Consider the following 16483-nt stretch of genomic DNA (forward strand, 5'->3'; position numbering starts at 1 on the left):
ATCAAGTGGATGGATTGTAAGAGGAGTAGAAATTATGATCTCGTGGGAATAAATAGTATACATATATCCTTTGTAGTTGCATAAAACATTTCTGGAAGAATATGTAAGAAACTTGCTAACAGTGATTACCTCTGGGAAAAGAATTGGTGTCTGGGTTAGGAGAAATACTTACTTTATATACCATTTTGAACTGTTTGAATATTTTACCATGTACATGCATTACTTTGTTTTTTTAATTAAAAGAAAATCAGGAAAATTAAAAAAGGATTATGAAGCTTTTTTCAACTAAAAACAGCAACATTATTGGCAAGTTTAATGATACTTATGATCAAGCTAGTTTTTCTAGCTGCATTTTTGAAAAGCATTTTTTTATATAAATTTATTTACTCTTTTTTTTTTTTTTTTTGGCTGTGTTGGGTCTTCGTTGCGGTGCGCGGGCTTCTCATTGCCGTGGCTTCTCGTTGCAGAGCACGGGATCTAGGCGTGCAAGCTTCAGTAGTTGTGGCACGGAGGCTCAGTAGTTGTGGCACAGGGGCTCAGTAGTTGTGGTGCAGGGGCTCAGTAGTTGTGGCGCAGGGGCTCTAGAGCTCAGGCTCAGTATTTGTGGTGCACGGGCTCAGTTGCTCCGCGGCATGCGGGATCCTCCCAGGCCAGGGCTCGAACCTGTGTCCCTTGCATTGGCAGGCAGATTCTTAACCACTGTGCCACCAAGGAAACCCGAAAAGCATTTTTTTAAAACTAACAAATAACTCTTTTTTCAAGATGCATCGTCTCTAGACTTTTTTTTAAGTAACAGAGAAAGGACTTTATAACTGGAAAAAAGTTTTTGAACAAATCTAGGCTGCTTTCTTCCATCTCCATTTACATTATTAAGGTATGCTCTTATTCCTTTATGGTATATTTCTTAAAACACTTTTTTATAAAATATGTTTATTATAATAAATTTGGAAATTTCCAACAAGGAAATTAAAATTATCAGTAATCTTCTCCCTGCTTCCCCCAAATAGTTTATGTAGAGCGGTGAGGATTCACCAGCTGTTTCTAGAGTTTCTATTAGAATTCTCAGACATGTTTGAATCTCCCTGTGTCCTCAGATTGAGGGAGTAATATCTTGTATATCTTATATATGGTTGATCCAAATACCCAGAGACCTGTCATGAGTTGAAGCATATGTGTCAGAGTTCTGTGTTCCTTTCTCAAGCCTCAAAAATTACACAGCTAGCACTGCGAGAACAGTTTCCTAACACAGATCTGGCATTGAAGTCATTTTTTCAAGTGAAAATAAAAACTATTAAAAGATATGCACTCCACGTGATTTTAGCATATATGCAAAGGGTTTAATCCTCAGGGGATCCAGATTCTCAGTTACAGTTTTTGAAGAACTGTATGACTCTAACAGTTTTGGAACCCCAGCATTTAGAATAAAATCTACTCAAGTGGGTGTATGTTTGAAACCATCCTTGGTGTAGAGGTGATAAATGGACTGTAAGTTCCTGCTTTGGTCGTAAGCTCTAAAGACTTTCCAGTGTTTTTTTCAACTTACAGTTGACTCCTAGAGTTGTCCTACCCTGATGGAATGAACCCTGTGCTACCGTTAGGTTGGTTACAGGCCTACCAGGCTCCCTTGGGTCCCAATTGAACTTCCCCATGTCCTGGAAGCTCTGAGGATGCAGATGAAGGGCCCAGTGTTTCTAAATCTGCCTGACTATAAGGATCACCTGGGGTACTGATTAAATAATATATCCATTGGGCTAGGCCTGGGAATGTGTTTTTTTTACCAAGTGACCCATGAGATCCTTCAGGCAAGTTTGGGAAACTAGCCTATCCAACTACATTTAGGCTACTTAGTAATATGCAATTTGGGAGTTGTAATTGTTGGAAGTCTATTTTCTGTGCTCTCACACACACACACAAAAATGAGATCCAAAGTTGTCAAATAGCACTTGTCAAAAAGTACAAATAGGTGCTATGAGTTCCTTAAAAGTGTGAGAAACTAAAGCAAAGAAGTCCACAAAGTAGAAGTCAGCAGTATGCATGCATACTGGTATCAGGAGGCCAGGAACTCCTAGACAGGCCCTAAGGGGCAGCAGGGCTTCAGAAAATCAGAAACAGTTAACACTGAGGTGGTGGTGGCCAGGCATAAAGGTAGATTGAGTTTCAAGACCCTAAGAGAGAGTGGAAGGGAAAAGGCAACCACAAGGCACAAGAGCAAGTGCCACCATCTGGATTTATTCAGTGAGGCAAGAAGCGATTCTAGCAGAGCTGGTCAAACTGAAAGTATACCCAAAATAAGCACACACAGCCTCCCTTCACAGCTTCTACAACAGCTGTCCCTTTTACCTAGGACTTAGAGCAAGGGACAGAATTGTATATAAGGTTTTATTACAAGTAAACTGATTTAACTAGGTTGATTATCTGATCACAGATTAGAAGGGGAGAAGTGTAACAACTGAGAGCTGACTAGAAGGGGAGAGAGAAGCTGATATTAAAACTATTTAAAAGGCATAACATAATTTAGCTACATAGTATTGTTCATAAGAGTAAAATAGTTCAATCCAGTGTCCAACAACAGGAAATTGGTTAATGTGGTAGGTTCACATATTGGAATACTAAACAGCCTTTCTAAATGACCTAGAAGAATAGGGAATAAACTTGGAAAGTTTCCACTCTGTAGTCAATGGGCAAAACCTGTTATAAAACAGCATGTACAATGTGATCCAATTTGGGGGGAAAGTGTATATTCATGGGAGGAAAAAGCCTAAAATTAATAATAGCTCAGATTTGTTTGGTTTTTTTATTGTGGTTAAAAAAAAAAAACATAACATTAAATTTACCATCTTAAACATTTTTAAGTCCAGCGGCATTAAGTTACATTCACATTGTTGTACAACAGATCTCTGGAACTATTTCATCTTGCCAAACTGAAACTGTATACCCACTAAACATTAATTCTCCCTCCCTCCTTTCTCCAGTACTTGGCAATCACATTTCTGCTTTCAGTTTCTATGATTTGACTACTTTAGGTACCTCATATGAGTAGAATCATACAGTAATTGTCCTTTTATGCTGGCTTATTAGCATAACGTCCTTGAGGCTCATCCTTGTAGAATGTGACCGAATTTTCTTCTTTTTTTTAAGTTTGCATAATATTCCATTGTATGTATTGTATGAACCACAATTCGACTATCCATTCAGCTGTTAATGGAATTTGGGTTGCTTCTACCTCTTGGCTACTGTAAATAATGTTTTAATGAACATCTCTTAAAGAACCTGCTTTGAATTCTTTTGGATATATACCCAGAAATGGGTTTGCTGGATCATATGGCAGCTCTGTGTTTAGTTTTTTGAGAAACCTTTACACTGCCCTTCATAGGAGCTACACCATTTTACATTCCCACCAGCAAGGTTTCAATTTCTCCACATCCACCCCAACACTTCGTTTCTTGTTTTGATAGTGGCCTTCCTAATAGGTGTGAGGTGATACCTCGGGATTTTGATTTGCATTTCTCTTATGATTAGTGCTGTTGAGTATCTTTTCATATGCTTGTTGGCCATTTGTATATCTTCTTTGGAGCACTATCTATATATTGAACTCCTTTGCCCATTTTTTAATAAGGTTATTTGTTTTCTTGTTGAGTTTTAGAAATTCCCTATGTATTCTGAATGTTAACCCTTTATCATATATATGATTTGCAAATATTTTCACCCATTCCATAGATTGCCTTTTCACTCTGTGGATTGTTTCCTTTGACACACATAAGTTTTGAAGTTTGATATAGTCCCATTTGTCTATTTTTGCTTCTATTGTCTGTGTTTTTGGTATCACATTCAAGAAATCATTGCCAAATCCAATGTCCTGAAGCTTTTTCTCCTATGTTTTCCTCTAGTAGTTTTATACTTTTAGGTCTTACATTTAGGTCTTTAACCTATTTTAATTTTGGTCCATGGTATAAGGTAAGTGTCCAACTTCATTCTTTTGCATGTAAATATACAAGTTTCCTAGTACCATTTGTTGAAAAGACTATCTTTCCCTATTTTGTAGTTTTGACATCTTTGCCAAAAATTATTTGGCTATATAGGCAAGGGTTTATTTCTAGGCTCTAGTCTCTGTTTCATTGGTCTGTATATCTGCCTTTATGCCAGTACCAGACTGTCTCAATTGGTGTTGCAGTGTAGCTGGTTTTGGAATAAGGAAATGTGAGGCCTCCAACTTTGATCTTTTTCAAGATTATTTTGGCTATTCAGGGTACCTTGAAATTTTGTATGAGTTTTAGGATTTTTTTTCTACTTCTGCAAAAAAATGACATTGGGTTTTTGATATGAATTGCATTGAATCTTAACATCGCTTTATGTAGTATGCACATTTTACCAATGTTAAGTTTCCCAAACAATAAGCACAGGATGTCTCCATTTATTTGTGTCTTCTTTGATTTCTTTTAGCAATGTTTTATAGTTTTCAGTGTACAAGTCTTTCACCTCCTTGGTTCAGCTTATTCCTATGTATTTTATCCATTTTGATGCCATGGTAAATGTGATTGTTTTCTTAATTTTCTTTTCACATTAGCCATTATTAGTGTATAGAAATACACCTGATTTTTGTGTGTTGATTTTGTATCCTGCTACTTTGCTGAAATTACTTATTAATTGTAACAGGGGTTTTTTTGTGTGTGTGCCTGAAGTCTTTAGGGTTTTCTACATATACGATCACGTAATCTATGAACAGAGATCATTTTACTTCTTCCTTTCCGAATTGGGTGACTTTTATTTCTTTTTCTTGTCTAATTGCTCTGGCTAGGACACTCGGTATTAAGTTGAATACAAGTGGTGAGAGGGGGCATCTTTGCCTTGTTTCTTTTTTTTTTTTTAATAGAAACTTTTAATCCTAATTGCTTTTTTTAAAAATTCATTTATTTAATTTTTATTTTTGGCTGCATTGGGTCTTCATTGCTGCGCACGGGCTTTCTCTAGTTGCGGCGAGCGGGAGCTACTCTTCGTTGCAGCGCGCAGGCTTCTCATTGTGGTGGCTTCTCTTGTTGTGGAGCACGGGCTTTAGGCATGCAGGCTTCAGTAGTTGTGCCACGTCAGCTCAGTTGTTGTGGCTCACAGGCTGTAGAGCACAGGCTCAGTAGTTGTGGTGCACGGGCTTAGTTGCTCCACTTTGCCTTGTTTCTGACCTTAAAGGAAAAACTCAGTCTTTCATGGTTGAATATGATGTTAGCTGTGGCCTTTTCATATATGGCTTTTATCATGTTGAGGTAGTTTCCTTCTTTTCCCAGTTTGTTGAGTGTTTTTATCATAAAAATGTGTTGACTTTGTCAAATGCTTTTTCTGCATCATTTGAGATGATCATATGGATTTTGTCCTTCATTTTGTTAATGTGGTGTATTATATTGATTGATTTTGTGTGTTGAACCATTCTTGCATTCCAGGTACAAATCCCACTCAATCATGTGTATTATCCTTTTAATGTGCCGTTGAATTCAGTTTACTAGTATTTTATTGAGGGTTTATGTATCGTTATTCATCAGGAATATTTGTCTGTAGCTTTCTTGTGTCTTTTTCTGGTTTTGGTATCAGAATAATGCTGGCTTTGTACAATGAGTTTGGAAGTGTTCCCTCCTCTTCAGTTCTCTGGAAGGGTGTGAGAAGGATTGGTATTTTAATCCTTTAACTGTTTGGTAAAACCCCTCAGGGAAGTTATCTTGTCCTGGTTGGGAGGTGTTTGATTACTGCTTCAATCTCCTTATTAGTTATAAGTCTGTTCAGATTCTTTATGATTTACTTTTGGTAGGTTGTATGTTTCTAGGAATTAATCCATTTCTTCTAGGTTATCCAATTTGTTGATATATAATTGTTCACAGTAGTCTTTTTTTTTTTTTTTTTTTGGCTGCACTGCACAGTTTGCAGGATCTTAGTTCCCCAACCAGGGATCAAACCCATGCCCTCTGCAGTGGAAGCACAGAGCCCTAACCACTGGACTGCCAGGGAATTCCCCACAGTAGTCTTTTATAATGCTTTTTTATTTCTGTGACATTAGTTATACTATCTACTCTTTCAATTCTAATTTTAGTTATTTGAATATTCTAGCTCTTTTTCTTAGCTAATCTAGATAAGGGTTTGTCAATTTTGATGATCTTTTTAAAAGACCATGTCTTAGTCTGCTTGGGCTGCCAAAATAAAACATCATAGAATGGATGGCTTAAAACACAGATATTTATTTCTCACAGTTTTGGAGCCTGAAAGTCCATGTCAGGGTGCCAGCACAGTCAGGTTCTGGTGAGAACCCTTTTCCTAGCTTGCAGATAGCTGCCTTCTTCTTGGGTGCTAAGGTGGCCTTTTCTCATGCGTGTGCATGAAGAAATAGATTTCTGTCTCCCTCTTCTTACAAGGGCACTATTCCCATCATGAGGTTCCCACCCTCATGACCTAATTTAAACCTAATTATCTCTCAAAGGTCCCACCTCCAAATACCATCACTTTGGTGGTCAGGGCTTCAACATATGAATTTGGGTGAGGGGACACAAACATTCAGTTGGTTTTATTGGTTTTATTGATAATACCAACTCTTGGATTTATTGATTTTTTTCTGTTGTTTTTCTATTCTTTATTTCATTTACCTCTCCTTTAATCTTTATTGTTTCATTCCTTCTGCTAAATTTACGTTTAGTTTGTTCTTTTTCTATTTCTTCAAGGTATAAAATTAGATTATTGATTTGAGATCTTTCTTCTTTTTAATGCAAGCATTTATCTCTATAAAGTTCCCTCTTATCACTGCTTTTGCTGCATCCCGTAAGTTTTGGTATGTTGTATTTTTCATTTGTCTCTAAGTGTTTTCTAAATTCACTTGTGATTTATTCTTTGACTCATTTGTTGTTTAAGAGTATGTTGTTTAATTTCCGCATACTTGTGTTTTTTCCTTCTGCTGTTGATTTCTAATTTCATTCCATTGTGGTCAGAGATGCTTTGTATGATTTCAGTCTTCTTAAATTTGCTAAGACTTGTTTTGTGACCTAACATATGGACTACCTTGGAGAATGTCCATGTGCACTTGAGAAGAATGTGTATTCTGCTATTGTTGGGTGAAGTGTTCTGTATATGTTTGGTTCAATTATTCTATAGTGTTAAGTCCTCTGTTTTCTTATTGATCTTCTGTTTGGCTGTTCTATCCATAACTGAAAGTGGAATATTGAAGTATCCTACTATTATTGTGTTGCTGTCTTTTTCTGCCTTCAGTTCTGTCAATGTTTGCTTCATATATTTGGGAGTTCTAATGTTAGGTGCATGTATATTATAACTGTTATATCTTCCTGGTGAATTGACCCTGTTATCATCATGCAATGTCCTTCTTTGTCTCATATGATAGTTTTGGTATTTTATCTAAGTATGGCCACCTCTGCTCTCTTTAGGTTCCTGTTTGCATGGAATATTTTTTCCATCCTTTCGCTTTTAGCCTATGTGTGTCTTTAGATCTATAGCATGTCTCTGTAGACAGCATATTAGTTGGTTCTTGTTTTTTATCCATTCAACCAATCTGTGTCTTTTAATTGGTACATTTAATCCATTTACATATAAATTAATTATAGGCAGGAAAGGACTTATATTGCCATTTTGTTTTCTGTATATCTTATAACTTTTTTGTCCCTCTCTCCATCCTGCTGCCTTATTTTGCATTTTGCTGATTTTTTGGTAGTGACGTATTTTGATTCCCTTCTCATTTCCCTTTGTGTATATTCTATAATTTCTCTGTGGTTGTCACTGTAATTACATAAAATATTTTAAAGTTATAATAATATGTTTTAAACTGATAACAACTTTAATCACATATAAAAACTCTGCTCCTTTACAGTTCTGCCTCACCCACTTTATGTTATTGAGACATAAATTATCTCTTGTAACATTGCATATTTATTAACATAAATTTATAATTACTTTTTATGCTTGCTTTTGTTTTTTTAAACTCTGTACCAGATTTAAAAGTGATTTATGCACTTACATTACAATACTACATAATTCTAAATTTATCTATATGTTTACCTTTACCAAGGAGTTTTATATTTTTGTATGGTTTTTGTTGCTCTTTATCATCCTTGTGCTTTAACTTGAAGGACTCCCTTCAGTATTTCTTTTTTTTCTTCCTAGCCAGTTTGTTTTCTATTGACCCCACAATGCTCAGGTCTCGACCATGTACTTTGATGGTGGTCACAACCATTGCTTCCATTGCTGCTGCTTGGTCTTCAGGTTCTCCTCACGCTTGTTGAGCTGGCAGTGCATAGTACATATTTTCTTGGGCTGCAGTTCCAGGGGTTTGTACTTCTTGCCCTTGTAGAATTTCCTGAGGTTCTCTTTCTGAGTCTGGTTAATGGCAGCGAGAACACAGGCAATAGATTTGCAAACAACTCAAATCTTATAGAGTTTGGATGCTGCACTGCCTGTCACTTTGGAGACATGCAGCTGGGACAGCTCCACTTTCAGGTCATCCATCTGTTTCAGCAGCTCCTCCTTCTTCTCGCCTGAAAGTCTCAAGACTTAATCTTGGCCATGGCTGCACAAGGATACTTTAAAGTATGAAACAGATGAATGAAGAAATCTTCTTTACCCAAAACATTAATTTATGTTAAAAATTATTGCAGAAGAAGAAACTCAAGGGATCTGACTTCAATAATACTCATCAAAGGTAAATTAATAGAACAAAATACCACTTCATGCCCATCAAATTGGCAAAAATCAAAGTCTTACAATAACAGTGTTAATGAAGATGTAACATTGTGGAGACTGATGAGCTGCTGATAGGAGTGTGGATTGGTGCAAGCACTTTAGAGAGCCATTTGGCCACATTGAAGATGATCATCCTCTACAACCTAGAAGTTTTACTCCTCTGCAAAGCCCTTGCTCCTCAAAGCATGGTCCTAGGACCAGCAACATCAACACCATCTGGAAGCTTAATACATATGCAGAATCTCAGGCCCCATCCCAAACCTACCAAATCAGAGTCTGCATTTTAACAAGATTCACCAGATGATTATATGCACATGAATATATGAGAAACTACTGCATGTGGGGAAAGGAGACATGTATAAAACTTTAAATAGTATTGTTTGTAGTAGCAAAACATTGGAAACAACCAGAAGTCCATGCCCATGATAACAGATACACTTTGGTATAATGGGATACATCTGTACAACAAGTTGAGTTACATGTATAAACAGCCAAAAAAGCACAGGTGCAGAATGATATGTATAATATACCACTGAAAGTACAGAGTACAAAACAATATTATATATTGTTTATGAATTTATAAACATAATAAAGGAATAACAGCATGAGAATAGTAAGCACCAAATTCAGAATAGAGTTTGTTCAGGGCGGGGAAAAAAAAGAATGAGATTTAGGAGGCATATACAGGGGGCTTTATATCTGTGACTTTTTAAAAATTTAAACTTAATATGACAATAGTAAAATTTTATAGAGTGGGTGATGAGTACATAATTATTCATTATATTTTTTCTGTACTTTTCCATATACTTGAAATAAGTTTACAAATTTTTAAAGGTTTAATTTAGAAAAACAAAAAAAGGAATGCCTTCTTTCCCACCCTAAGTTTTGTATTATCGAGTAGCTTTTAGATTTCTGAAGTGATCACTATGAATCAACTAGTTTGTCAAATTGTTTCCAAGTCTTGCATTAAATATTCCACTCTGAATATTCCATTCATTCAAGTACTGAAGTACAAGGAGTAAAACTACTCTAAAGAACAACTGACTGTGGATGTAGACCATGTTATTTTTGCTGCTAATGAAATGTTAAAGGTACACATTCAAATAGTTGTGGAGCAAAATGGAAATTACGTTTGATTCACTTATTTGGGTAAGAATATGTGTTTGTCTCTCTACTTACACCAGACAAGGAAGATAATCTAGAAGCAATATGATAACCTTGAGGCTCTTTTCTCAACCATACGTTCTCAACCAACTGGAAGTCTAGTCTTGTTTCCTTGGTCACTTATAATGTAAACAGCATTTAGTCCTGTCAGCATTGAAGCAGAGAAATAGAGGAATTATCTGCCACTGATATTTTTTTATCACAATGGTTGTCAAGCTTTTCCATTTGGAAAACTTCTATTGACTCTATATGATTCACATCTCCCCTACACCAAGAAAAAAAAAAATCGAAAGAGGACATGACTTTACTGGAATTATCTATTAATTTAGAAGCTTTTCAACTGAGGGACATTTACATAATTCAGTAGAGAAAACATACAGTGCTGTGTAAGAAAAAGGTTGCCTGATTTATAGGAATTGTTGATCATCAATATTAAGGACCCACCAAATGCAAATGTTACACTAAGGATTCAGTCCTAAGACCTATTGAGAAGGTTTGGAAACAGGCTCTGAAGGATTATGGGAAGTTCTAAACAAAGTGTCAAGTCTATCAAGGAGCTCATCATCAAAGATGAAGATGAAGGAGAATAGAATCATATGCAAATTCAAACAGTAACCTATATACAAAAGCACTGCAGTGAGTACCTCAAAATGCTACAGAGTAAGGTTAATGGAGTCATGATGGGCCATGAGTCTGTGGTAACTTCCCAGAGGAAATGAATCTTAATAGTTTTGAGAGGGAAGTGAAATCATAATGGGAAGGAGAAATAGCCCAAAGGGCCAGAAGTGAGCTTCTAAAGCGAGATAAGCTGAGCCTGGGAAGACTATATTCACTTTATGATACAGAGTTTGAAAAGATTATCTCTTTAGATGATCTAAATGTGAACTTGGGCAGGTTAACTTTTCTAATCCTCTTATCTGTAGAATAGGTAATATTCACCACCCAGAGATTCTGTGATCAATAATGAATGTAACATGCTTAGGAGAGAAATTATGTTCAATAATTCCATTATTCACTAAAATTATGCTTGTTCACTATAGAGAATTCAGACCACATAGAAATACATAAAATGAAAATTATACTCCACGTTCCCAATAACATTGTCTTTAACATTTTTGTGTGCATTTCTTCAATTTTTATTCCTTATACACATTCTAATAGTTATTATCATTATCGATGCTATCATACTAATTTACATCTTGTCACTGAACAGAATGTCTTGAAGAACCTTCCAACCTCACTGTTTTTTGTTTTCTTAGATAAGTAGATTTATTAATATAGGATGCTTGTGAAGGATAGAAGCAGGCAAGCAAGAGAGCTCTGCCCCGAGAACTAAGTGGGCTACATTTTTATAGTCAAAGGAAAAGTGGGGAGGGAGAGAAGACCACCTTCTTCCTCTTCCTTTGTAAAGTTATTGCAGGAAAATTGGGCACAAGAGGACGGTCATGTCCCAGGTGAGTCCCTGGGATGGGCCACCAAGTGAGGATCCTTGGCTTCGCACAGGAAGGAATTCAAGAGCGAGCCATAATAAACTGAAAGCAGAGATACACATTCCATGGGCAGAATGCGGTCTGTCCCAAAAGGCGAGAGTGGCCCCAGCAGAAGCACGCTCCACATACAGAGTGTGGGCCATCTCAAAAGGCGAGAGCAGCTGACCTCACTGTTTTCAAAGTCCATATAGTATTCCACTGTGTGTCCATTGCTTAATTTACTTAACCAGGCCCCTATTTATGGGCCAACAATCCTTCACTAGGACATTCTAGAACATATATCTTTGCATTGTGGTAGTGTTTTGTAAGAAGCAAAAATGCTGAGTTGAAAGTATGAAAAATTTTCATTTTAATAGAGTTTGTTAAATTGTTCTTTGAAAAGTCTTATTGATTTATCCCTCCCTGCTTTCCTCCCCACCATGTAGGTGCTGAAAACAGAAGACATAACCTATTCATATTTCAAAGGATAATAGAGGATGAATTTTTTGTCATTGAAAATATACAGCAATAATGGCCATGAAGTCTGGGAGACTGATCAGCAGAGTTTCCGTAAGTCCCTTCCAGTGACCCCCCGGACCAGTCCTGTATGGACATTGCCTCAGGTCTTATGTGCTTTTTTTCATCAAAACCAGAGATCTGTATATATATAATACATCCATATGCATACATAATCAGATACATTGTTGCTATTATTATTTTGAACAGACTGATATTTGTTAGATCAATTAACAGTAAGAAAAATAAAACTTTTATTTTACCTTCAAAAAAACAAAAAGAACAATCCAGAGACCCAGAGAGACAGGATTCCCAGCTGCTCTGAAGATACCATCTGCCCTGCAGACCAGTTTTTGTGCTTGACCAAACAGCGGAATCTCATCAAAACAGGAAGGAAAAAAAAAATTTCTTGGCAGAAAGTACCACCTTAGGCAGCTCACTGTTGGGGGGCAGAATTGGACAGGGATGGCTTTAAGAAACAACCCTAGCCTTCTAACTGGCCAAGCAGCTTCTAACAAGCTGCTAAAGGAAGAGGAAAATGAAACTCTAGGGGAGAGAGAACTATCCCCAAGTGACTGAGGCACCTCCTGACCTCACATGCTTCCTTATCTAGCTTAGATCCCATGGCCCATCAGTCAATCACTCTTAAAGATACGTAACTGCAACTCTTCTGCACTCCCTTCCTCGAGGTACTTGCCTGGCCAGCCTGAAACCCAGGGAGTCTGTCTCCTGTGACCAACACACCTGCAGGGCAGAGTGCTGCTGCAGACAGCTGCGCTGTGAGTCACGATCTACAATCTCGGTGACACTGCCCAAAATTCCACACAGTTCCTCCAGGGGGCTCAGCACCTGTTCCCAACTAAGCCGTTCTCCACCGTCGCCTAATCTGTCTTCTCTCTGAAAGAATGACTCCTCCTCATACTTCACATAGAATTCGAAGCCATCCAAGAAGACACTGGTCATTCTCTTGTGCACTCCAAGTCCAGCCCTTCACACATGCTATATGACACCACCAGTTATCCACTCCCCTTTCACCAAGTCTCCCATAAATGTCACACATGCTGTAGCATCTCCCTGCTTGGGGGGTGGAGAAGCAAATGCAAAATGCTCTCCATCTCATCTTCTCGCCACCACTCCAGCTCTCTACTCCCTGTAACAGCCATGTGTCTTTAAATGTTAGCTTCACTTGATGGCTCCCCTCCTCCGCCCAGTCTCCTCTCACTCTTCAACCCATTTGTCTCCCACCCGCCATTCCCCTGAAACTGTCCTTGGTAAGGTCTCACTACCAGTTAGGCTTCTTTTCAGGCTCCCTTTTCATCTGACAACATTCCTGCCACAGCTCCAGACTCTACATCTTCTCTGAAAGTCAGTGAAGGAAAAAAGATTCCCAGCAAAATTCTCACAGCCTCTCTGGCTCTGCTCAGGGCTATATGCCCATCCTGGATCAGTCATGGAATACACAGAGGCTCTTCTGATGTCCTGACCAAACTCTGATACAAAAGTCTCCTTTTTAATGGCTGCATAGTATTCCATTGCATGAATGTATCATTATTTATTTAACCTCTCCTTTGCTAATAGACATTTGGGTTTTTCTAGCAATTTACTAACATAAATAATGCCAGGATGCACTTTCTTGGACCTTGCCCACCTACATACACACTCACACTCACACAGTTCTTTCTTCACTAAACTCATAGAGCTCATGACTGCTGAATTGTGCTTTTTGTGTTTTTAAGGATCTTTCCATCACACCACCAACATGTCACATTGTATGTTCCTGTGACCACTATGAGGAAGAGAAGGGGGGAGGGGACACTGGAGGCTGCAATGTCTAGACTTTGTCTTCATTGTCTTCAGTTCACTAAATGTAGTCCAGCTGTCAAGAAAGGAGCTCTATGAAGTTTAACCTAAAATTAGAAGAAAAAAAAGCTTCAAATTTCTATGGAAGTCTCACTTGCCTTCTAATTTCTCTGGGTGACCTGGGGGTGCAGGGGGAGGCAACTTTCTCCTAATCTGTCCTGCCTTGTAGCCTCTGTTTCCACCATGACAGTTCACATGAACTGTTAAAAACCTTGAAATTTCCCATTTCCCTTCTTTTGCCATTGTCTAAGAGCTGCTATGACCCAAGTTGCAGAGAGAGCCTCTACCACATCCCTCCAACCTCCATCCTCAAAGAGGTGACAGCACCCCCAGACCAATGCCTGACTTCTTAGCCCTTGTCTTGGTCCCCTTCTTTGTGGTACTGGCCTTGCCTGTCCCACAATGCCCTTATCCTGCCAACCCATCACTCTGAAGCTATAAATCAGCACTTCTGGTTAACTAAATGCAGCATCTCTCAGAATGTCATGTGTTCTTTCTGCTTCTGATGCCTGATCTTTAAAAAAATAATGTTTTTACAAACCTCTCTGGGCTAGCTTCAGTTTAGAAGTCCTAGAACTCAGCTCTAATGCTATCCAGATCTGCAGTTAATACTTGATTACACTTCCTGTCCTTTTATTGTTGTTAAATAAGCTTTCTCTTCCTTGACTTGCGGAAAATTTTTTTGCATTTTTTTCTCTTGTGCCTTCACATGCTCAGTGCCATGACAAAACACCACCAACCCAATTCTCCCGTCCTTACAACAAAAGTCCTCTTCCTCCTCCTTCTCCCCCCATGCCCAGCAGGGAGTGAAAACACAGACTGAAAATATTCTCTCTCCTACCCCTTTCTGATGGGATCCCTGCCCCTCTCCATCAGCATTCGCAACTCCACAGGGGTTCCCAGTGAAAATTCCAGTCCCCTTTGGAATACGGTCTTCCCTCAGGTCACATTTGCTCATATTTTATAAACACAACTTTCTTTTACTGGCACTTAGTAAACTGAATGAACAAGTATCAGTACTACTCATAGGGGTTTTGCTCGTGGTCCAGTGGCTAAGACTCCGTGCTCTCAATGCATGGGGCCCGGGTTCAATCCCTGGTCAGGGAACTAGATCCCATATGGCGCAACTAAGGGTTCACATGCCACAACTAAAGACCCGGCACAATCAAATAAATAAATAATTTTTTTTTAAAGTACTACTCATAAAATATAGAGAGAACTCACAACTGCCAGCATTGTTTCTAAAGGGTGTTACAAATGCCGCACTATTGACATTAGTTAACACATTTGTTTTAAAGACTCAATTTTATCAGAAGCTTCAAAACAGAATCAGGAATGGTGTACAAGTTATAGTCCCTACCTTGTGATTATTTTGGTTTTCCAAAGCCTAATTTCTTTTCTAGATCTGCATACATGAGTGATTCTTTATCCTGTGAAAGTAGCACTTTATCACTGCATAGCTCCCTGATTCCCATTTACTCACAAGATTTAGAAGAGAGGAGCTCAAAAGGCAAGTTATTCAACTTGAAACAAAATTTCTACTAAGAAAATAACTAAGCGGGCTTCCCTGGTGGCGCAGTGGTTAAGAATCTGCCTACCAATGCAGGGGACATGGGTTCGAGCCCTGGATGGGGAAGATCCCACATGCTGCGGAGCAACTAAGCCCGGGCGCCACAACTACTGGGCCTGCGCTCTAGAGCCCGCCAGCCACAACTACTGAGCCCTCGTGCCACAACTACTGAAGCCCGCATGCCTAGATCCCGTGCTCTGCAACAAGAGAAGCCAGCATAATGAGAAGCCTGCGTACCTCAACGAAGAGTAGCCCCTGCTCGTTGCAGCTAGAGAAAGCCCATGCGCAGCAACGAAGACCCAATGCAGCCAAAACTAAATTTAAAAAAAAGAAAATAACTAAGGCTTGAAGCAGAGGAAACCCCAGCTGGCCTATTTCCATTACCTAATTAAGAAGGTAAATCAAGGGACTGCCGTGGTGGTCCAGTGGTTAAGACTCCACACTTCTAATGTCGGGGGCACAGGTTTGATCCCTGGTCGGGGAACTAAGATCCTACATGCCATGCAGCGTGGCCAAAAAAAAAAGAAGGTGAATCAATATACAAATGTTTGCTGATTTGATTAATTTGAGGGGTGGTGAATTACATTTATGGTATTCAATGTCTCAGTCTATAATAATGCACATATGTACATATGACTCTTTTTTTAATTTCCTTCCTTTTTAAAAATTTATTTATTTATTTATTTTGGGTGCGTCGGGTCTTACTTGTGGCACGTGGGCTCTTTGTTGCGGCGCATGGGTTTCTCTCTAGTTGTGGCTTGGGCTCCAGAGCACGTGGGCTCTGTAGTTGAGGAACACGGGCTTAGTTGCCCCGAGGCATGTGGGATCTTGTTCCCGTACCAGGGATCAAACCCACTTCCTCTGCATTGGAAAGGGGATTCCTAACCATGGGACCACCAGGGAAGTCTCACATATGACTCTTTTAAAGGACAGATTCTCTGATCCCCCAAGTCCCACTGGAGCCAACACTTTTCTGCAATCCTATGAGATCCAGGATTGTTTTCCTCTGGTTTGTCCCAGAGTGTGGCACGTCTACCTCTGGAGGTACCTCAGATGACTTTTGGAGGTATGTGAACACATTTTAAAATTTCAACAGGTTTCCAATATTTATTTTACAATAGATTACTTTTCTATAGCTACAGTAGATTATTTTTCTACAGATAGAAAAAAACATAGCTAGTGTCTCAAA

The sequence above is a fragment of the Balaenoptera ricei genome, chromosome 9 (assembly GCF_028023285.1).
Source record: "Balaenoptera ricei isolate mBalRic1 chromosome 9, mBalRic1.hap2, whole genome shotgun sequence".
NCBI classification, from domain to species: Eukaryota; Metazoa; Chordata; class Mammalia; order Artiodactyla; family Balaenopteridae; genus Balaenoptera; species Balaenoptera ricei.